Source organism: Neopelma chrysocephalum, unplaced genomic scaffold (genome assembly GCF_003984885.1).
Source record: "Neopelma chrysocephalum unplaced genomic scaffold, ASM398488v2 Primary Assembly neopelma1_64, whole genome shotgun sequence".
In the NCBI taxonomy this organism is placed as follows: Eukaryota; Metazoa; Chordata; class Aves; order Passeriformes; family Pipridae; genus Neopelma; species Neopelma chrysocephalum.
Window position 1 is genome coordinate 3,771,869 of NW_020897721.1, and position 8,225 is coordinate 3,780,093.

At 51.6% G+C, this 8,225-nt stretch overlaps 1 protein-coding gene across 2 annotated transcripts in view; it reads left to right on the forward strand.

Moving 5' to 3' along the window:
• The window catches only part of TESK2 (testis associated actin remodelling kinase 2), a 109,882-nt gene that overhangs the window by 21,873 nt on the left and 79,784 nt on the right, over positions 1-8,225 (forward strand). The gene's annotated exons all lie outside the window — the stretch shown is intronic.

The following is an 8,225-nucleotide window of genomic DNA, read 5'->3' on the forward strand; positions in this document are numbered from 1 at the left end:
TTCGGGCAGGACACTCTTGGTTCTGTCTTTCTCTGTTCTGAGAATCCCCAGTCCAGGCCTGCAGCACCTCATAACCCCATGGACTGGTTCAAGTGACCCCACTCCAGGACTTCACCACACCCTAATCTGCTTCTGGAACCCCTAGTTGAACACGACACCCCCACTTCTGCCCCAAGCAGGGATGGGGACAGCAGCTGAACCCAACCTGGGGCATTACCTGGGACCCGTGGACAGTTTTGGGGTATCTGGGTCTGTGGGCACAGCCAGGTGCAGAGCTGTTCTGAGCACCCCTGGATGCTGCCCTGGCCAGGGTTCAGTCATGTGCTTAAAGTACCATGTCTGATTTCTCAAGGCATCCTGCAGACCCTGGGGCATCCCCTGGCCTCACATCCCTCCCGATGTCCTGGGGGCTGGCCAGCCTCATCCAGGCACTGTGAGTGCTTAGCCAGCAGCCATCCTTCAGGAAGTATGAGCTCTCTCTTCTGGCCAGTACTTCTGAAGAAGAAACCCCATTATGAAGCTGGCAGAGGCCAGGCACCATTCTGCTCTCTGGAAGGACCAAAACCCCCTCGCAAATCCCTTGTTGTGGTTTTTCTTCCCTGACCTCAGCCTTGTGGGTGCAGCTGGAGCAAGCCCTCCTGTCCTGCCCTATTAGCTCTCCCAGAAACAATGGGAAGGTTTGGGACTCCTCTGATCTGGGAAGGCTCCCTTTAACCATAAAGTACAAAGAACATGGGACCTCAGAGGCATCCAAGGACTCCACATCATGGCATGGTCTGCGTTGACCTTCTCTCGGGCTGCTTTGGCAAAGGTGGGGCTGTGGGTCCCCTTCTCCATCAGATACCTGTGTCTGCAGCACCATGGGGCAGAGGAGGAAAGTGGAAAAGGATATTTCTGTTCCCCAAGAGGTCTTGCCTTCCTTCTTCAGTGTGGGGCCCCTTCATAGCTCCTGCCCTCATTTCTGAGGCAGGTGGAAGAGTGTTGATACAGAACTGATCAAGTCTTTTACTAGCTTTATATGAAAAAGTAAAATTAAATTTCAGCCCCTCAGTGGAAATGAGTTTCCAGTGACTTGCTACTTACTGCAAACCAAACTAGCTGCACCATTTTCTGGCACACTGTTAAGGCAGAACTAATTGGGCTTGTAGAAATGTCCCAGTTCCAGGGGGAATTATTTAAAGTGTATTTACAACTACTTGTTAAGTTATAAGAGTCTTCTGCTCCCCATAGAGGCCGCAGGGCTGCCCAACAGAGCAAAGCCTCCTTTGCTCCAGACAGGCTTGGGCTCTTGGTGCCACAGTGTGCACTACCCGACCCAGGAGCTCCAGGCACCTATCCCTGGGGAGGGCACGAGCTCGGGGGATGTGGGCACTGGTGGCTGTGAGCGCAGTTCAGAAGCACATCCAACGCCTGCACGTTTCTGCTCTCCCCAGGCCTTTCCCTGGAGACGTTGAAATAATATCCATCTCAGCTGGCTTATAGATGGTAGCTCCCAGTCGCCAAGGTTACCAGTCCCCCTGCTTTAATTAGGCACAGAGACACTGCAAAGGGTGTCTTCAACAGCTGGGGGACAAGGAGAAGGGGGGTGGGGAGCTGGCATTCCCCAGAGGGGGTTGGTGAGCAGCACGATAAATCTGGGCAGATGAGCCCCCCTGCAGGTCACTGTTATTACTTAACTGATCTCCGCACTCATTAGGACAACGATTAACACACTAATAAGGTACCTTTGGCTCCCCATAGCAAGGAAGGAGCAATTGGGAGCAAGAAGAGTGAATACATTGGAGTGACAGTGTGTTTAAGATGATACTGCTGATGTCTCACCCTGGAAAAGGGAGCAAAAGCAAGGGGCACTTTAACAGGTACACAGCCACTTTCTCACGAAACAAGCAAAAATACTCCCCTAGGAGGGCAGGCAGCAGTCCCCCATGCCCAAGTAGGTAACAGGGGCTCTTGACTTGCTCAGAGGGTAGTGACCCTGGGCTGTTCTCGAGCAGGACTGAAAGCACCCTTGCAAACCCATGCAGAGTCTAGACCAAACAGGTCTTGGTAGCAGCAAGAGTCGAGGACTTAGAATAACTTCTAAAAGAAAGTTTTGTGCTCAAACCCCACAACATTGACTTCTGCCAGTGTCATGCCTCTCTCTTGGCAGTGGCTTTATTTAGCTCCTGTCCTTTTGTTTCTGGCTGGCGGCCAAATCACAGAGCAGACCAGAGATGATAATGTTGATTATGTTAATTTAATAGGAAGAAGCAGATCACAGAAAATAAGTGAGCAGGAAACAGTGTCAGTGAAAGAGCTGAGGGGAAGTTAGGGAATAGGAGGAAGGTGTTGACTCTGGGAAAGACACTTAAGCTTAATGCTTGGGCTGTGTCCCCCAGCCCAGGGTATGACATGGGATGTGTCCCCCTGAGTGAGCAGAGCAGGGGTGCAGCTTTGGCCCCACTGCCACCATAATCTGCAGCCCTGCTCAGTCTGAAGAGTGATCTCCTGTTTCATTAACCCAGAGGTGAATGGTCGCAGCAGTGGGAGCCCTGGGCAGAGGGATGGCAGGTATGGGAATGTGGGTGGTTCACCTGGGCTCTGGGCTTATGCAAATCATTTCATTTCTTGTGCTTCCTCTCTGTCATCCGCCCTTTTCCAGGGGCACCGGGAGCACTGCTGGTGCTCATCTCACCCTGGCCTTGCAGAGAGCCCAGCAGACCCCCACTTGCCCCCCTGCCACCTTGGAAACCTGCTTTTTCATGAGGAGTGAGCATGATTAGGGTTGCTCTTGGGGTAGACAGGCCCACGTATCACCCCAGATGGCTGCTCTTGTCCTCCAAAAGCACTTCCCTGCAGGATGAGGAGGGGGCTGCTCTCAAAGGGAGACGACTTGGCACTCGAAGGGATTTTCAGTTCTCAAGGGAGCTGCAAGCCAACCGACTGGAGCAGAACAGGTAATCATTGAGTGAGTCATTCCTCCCTCCCAAAGCTGAAACATTAAACCAGTTTTTTTACGACAGGCAAATTAAATCCCACAAGTCAGAGCCAAGAAAAGAGAATTTATCAAAGAGCAAAAGATGCCACTGAGGGACTTGCAGGCAGACAGAGGCAGCATTTGCTCAGCAGCCTGGGCTATTACATCTCCTCCATCTCTCCTCCAATGTGAAGAGCGCTGCCATTCATCTATTTTTAATAACAATGACGCAGGCAGTGCAGTTGACTTCAAGGCTGGGAGTTTGTCTTCTTTCTCCTTCGCATCAGTCCTGACTCATCTTCCTTTCCAAGAGCTGTCCACAGCTCTGTGATCCAGTGAAGGAAGAAAGGAAGAAAAACTGGGAAAAAAAAAAAAAGGAAGTGGATCAGACAGCAAAGCATCAGAGTCGGAGAACCATTCTGGGAGAGGGATAAAAAACACTGGGACTTCACTGGCTCAGGGAGCCAGGAAAAATTAAGGGTCTGGGAGACCTGAATGTATCTGGGGACAGGCTGGTTGGAGAGCTTGATCTCTCAGACAGCCAAGCAGGGATCCAGTAGCATCTGGATGGCTTGTAGGTCTTGAAGCTCTTGCAGAAAGGGCTGGAGGAAGCAGGGGCAGAGCTGAGGGTGCCCACCAAGCCTGGGGGGTGGCTGGGAAGGACAAACTGAAGAGCTCTGTGGTGGCAGAGGTCTCCAATTTCAGTGCACAAAAGGGCTCTGCACTGTTGTAACTGCAGAGATAAGGACAGCAAGTGTGAGGAGTGTAACCAGAGGAGCACAGCCTGCTGTGCAGCCTGAGGAGGCAAAAAGCTGTGCTTTTATCCCAGAGAGGAGTTGGCTTAGCTGGGGAGTGAGAACAGGAAATGCAGGAACCCTTTTGGACCTTGGCATGGGGCAGGAGAGGTGGGACTGATGACCCAAGGGCTGGAACATGGTCTTAGAGGCTCTCCTCAGGGATGAAGCTACCCATGCACAGTGACACAGGGGTCAGTCCTGGCTCATTCTCTCGGTGCCTGCACAGCCTCATAGCTGGGAGCATCTCAGAGCAGGCTGGAGCAAGCCAGCCAGCTCTGTGCCACTCCATTCCCATGGGAGCACCAGGAGCTTGGCCAGAGCCATGCCACAGCACTGTTTCAGGGTGGACGGGGTCTGAATTGAAGGCGAGGCAGCAGATGGTCATGATGAGCAGGCAGGGGAGCACAAGGCTGCGGCACCGGTCCCAGCACAGCAGCTGCCAATTTGGGCATATCCATCTGCCCCAGAACAAGCCCTCTCTGGTTGCCAAGGCAGGGTGTCTGGTGCTGTGCCAGCCTCCTGCCTGGGCTCTGCCCAGTCTCCTGGAAGAGGAATGTGGAAGATGCTCTGACATTCCCATGGTTGCCAGGTCCCCTGTGGAGGTGTGTGGCGCTGTGTTTGGACTGACATGGCAACATGGCTGTGAGCACAAGGAGGTGCTGGTGGTGAGACAGAATTGTTAACCCAGTTCTTCATCAGCAGGTACATCCTTGTCCAGAGAACAGTGTGCAGGCAGCCCCCGTGGAGCCCTCCTCACTGCCAGGAGTATGGGCATGACATGACAAGGAGCAGGGGGTCCAAGCACAGCCCCTGCTGTGTCTTCCCCTGCTCAGAGTGGTGGGAAATGCCCTCTCACCCATGAGCAAACCTCTCCCTGTTCTGCACAGGCCACCTGCAAGGCTGGCTGAGGGAGGCACAGGTGGGAGGTTGTACCTCCCTCCACAGGGGAACCCATTATGATGCCTTTCAAAATCTAGGGCATTTGGTGCTTGACTGAAAGCCTAAAGGGATCATTTTTCATGGCTGTTCTGTTAAATGTCCATCTAGGACAGAGGCTAGAGAAGGGACTACGCAGGCATTAGACCAGGGTAGATTCCTTGTATTCCCACTGGGACCCTCCCTTCTGTCTCCCATGACTCCAGATCTCCACTGGGGTAAATCAGAGCAGAATTTGACCAATCCTATACAAAGATGTTTTTCCTTGACAGTTTTCATTACGTAAAGAATTTAATGGGTTAAATGACTAAAATGCCCAATCTCATCACAGCACTGTGAGATCAAACCACTGTCTTGGTCCCTTGGGAGGGGAGAGAGACAGTCCCTGTTGCGTGACACTTATTCAATTTTGGAGCCCACAGAACCTCTCTATTGGGGAAATCACCTGCTCTGATCAATGGAAGCAAATTTGTGTGGATACATTACAGCAGCTTTTTCCTTGGGAAGGAGAAATCTCCCAAACTTCTCTCCTCCAGGGCATTTCCAAAACCCAGAGGAAGGGAATTCCCCCTCCTGCCAGCTCTCACCCAACTTGTCTCATGTCTATTTTTATTGCCGACCGTGGGTGAACCCTCCAGTGCTCTTTTGCCAAACCGGTTACATTTAAAAAGCCAAAGTGATCTGTCTGGGGGAAGAGAGTCAGTCTGAGAGCAGAGAGGAGCAAACCACAAGCCACAGAGCTGCTTTTTGGAGTGGCTGACTTTGCATGGGGCAGCCTGGAGGCATCTGGGGCAGAGGGGAAAACCTGCCGTGAGCGCAGCTTCCCGCGGCATTTATGGGCTGCACGACCCTTCTCGGATGCAGGGAGAGATCGTTCACCAAGTGACATCTGTTTGGCTTTATTGAGTCTCTTTGATGAGTCTTCTAATGGGGATGTTCATTTCCCTCTCTCTGGGAAACAGAGGAAGGCTCCAAAAGCCACTCTTTGCAGATTTCGAGTCTGCAGATTTGCCCCGGTGCTTCTCCCAGCGGCCGGGGGGACGGGGACTTTCTGGGGCGAAGTTCTGCTGTGATATGTGTACACACACAGGCAAAACTGTGTTTTTCTGCTTTCAAAACGTGGGATTTGCCGTTGAGATAAAGCCGTAGGAGGGGTCACAGGATGATCTTATTTTCCTCTCAAAACAGGGCTCATTGATGACACACGTTATAGGGCCTCATGCAGTGTTACATGAAACACAGCGTGGGTGTTCCCAATTGAGATTCAACTTTACTGAATCACTCTGGAATATTTTATTGATGTTACTTTGCATCAGCCCATGGGATAAGTGCTTATTCCTGCGTATTGCCAGTAAGGCATTTGCAGGCCAAAAGCAGGGATAACACATATCTTTTTTTGGGAAGCAGAAAAGAGGTAAATTTTATTACGGGGAACAAGGGAAATAATTCACTTGCCTTAGCGCTGGGATCAGCTTCTAAAAAGAGAAGTAATAAAAACCTACCACCAGATGTCATCTTGAAGCCAACTAATAGCTCCCAAACCAGCAGGGACGGGGATACCCAAGGAACAGGGAGATTAATGGAGGAGGCACTGGGGTTTTTAGCAGGGCACAAGGCCACAGAGATCACTGCACCCTGACAGAGTGAAGGACCACAGAGTTGTTCCAGAGCTGGCTTTGTAAAATCTTTTCTATTGCTTACATAAATCCCAGCAAAACGTAAAGCATTGAAATTCAACTTTAAAAACGTAAGCGGTAAAAAAAGAATCTTGCTGAAAAGCCTCATTCTGGAGCTCGGTTCTGCTGGAGTGTCAGAGAGCAGAAGACACTCATGGATCTGGGTAGTTCCATCTGCTTTGTCACTCATTAAAATATGATGGATACAATAATAATTTTTTAATGGCTTAATTACCAAAGCTTTCCTGAACCCTGTGGTGGAGCTGTCATTAGAATACATGTTTGCATGTGGTTGATTTTTAACATTTGGGAGTGTGGGAAAATTTCCTGTGAAGGAAATTCAGAAGGAAGTTAAGAAAACAAGACTTCTCCCCCCCCCGCACAAAGTACTTTTAATCTGTTACCTGTGCAGAAATGATTATATTTTTTGCAGTTAAACATACAGAGAAAGTTTCACAGGTTCGGTTGAAATTCCGAGGCTAAATTTAATTAAGACACTGAAGAGTAGAGATTTTAATCCATGTGTAAGAATAAATCTCTATTCAGTATTAGAGTTGGTGCTAATGTTTGCAACATCCAACTCCCTCAAGCACGTTTTGGATCATGCTGAAAAGATTAGATGTAAAATTAATGGCAAACAATAATGAGAAAATTTATTACTAATATGGCATGGAAAGGCTAGATGATCTGTTCTGGTCCAAGACCCTTTTTAGTTACAACTCTGCAGGTTTGAACTGTTTGGGATTTGGTTATTCCATCCAAGACCGTACAGCAAATGGACTTTGTTGAAGAGTTTCAGTAAAAATAGCTCAGCCTTTGCCAAAGATGAGGTCAGGGGAAAAAATCAGTCTCTCACCGATGTAAAACAAAACCAAAACTCCTTCACAGCGGTTTAATGAGATGTTCGAGCCCTGCCGTGCTTTGGAAAGGACACTCGGAATTTGGCACTGTGTCCCAGAAGGAAGAAAGCTATCTTTTTCTATACCTGTTACAGGCTGCCTACACATGGATAAACGATAATGTGAGAAATAACAGTTCGTATGTGAACTATCCCAAACCTATTTCAGCTTGGCAGCCGAACCCTCAGAGTATCTGAGATGCACTAAGCAGGGACCGGAGGCACCGGGTGGGATGTGCCGTGATGACCGACACCAGGACCAGAACAAGGGCTGAACCCTGTGGGAAACTGCAGTGCGGGGTAATTAGCGGTAATAACAGCGGGGGTGCCGCCTCGGAGCTGTGGTCACGGGGGGGGCGGGTGTTGCCCGGCCGAGTGTAAGGGACGGGAGGGTGACGGGCGGCGGGTCTGAGGGGTCTGACAGGTCTGAACGCCCGTCCCGCTCAGAGCCTCAGCCCCCCGCTATAAGCACACGGCGATTGGCTCTCCCGCCCGTCCGTCACCGCCCTCTGGGCTCTCCTACTGGCTGATTGCCTTATTTTTAACCCGCCCTCGGAGCCTGGCCAATGAGAGCGAGGCGCCCCTAGCAACGCCCCTCTCTTTCCTGCCACTGGCTCCCGCTCGTCTCTCGGGAGTTGTTGTGCCTCCTGTGGTTGGTCAGACCGCCTGTCCCTCAAGCGGCAACGACCAATCGAAAAGGCGCACTCACGTGGACTATCTGCGAGACACTCCGCCCGCCTCCCCTTTTCCCATTGGCCGAGCGGCGCTGTCCATCACGCTTTACCCGGCGTCGATTGGCTGCGGGGGAGGGGCGGCTCGCGGCCGCGTCCCGCCCCCACGCGGTGGGCGGGGCCGCCCCTGAGGGGGCGGAGCGAGGGCGGAGCCGGCGGTCGCGGCCCCGGGTCCCGCAGCCGGGCTGCCGCCTCACATGGGGCCCCCGCGCCGCTGCGGCCGGCGCGGGG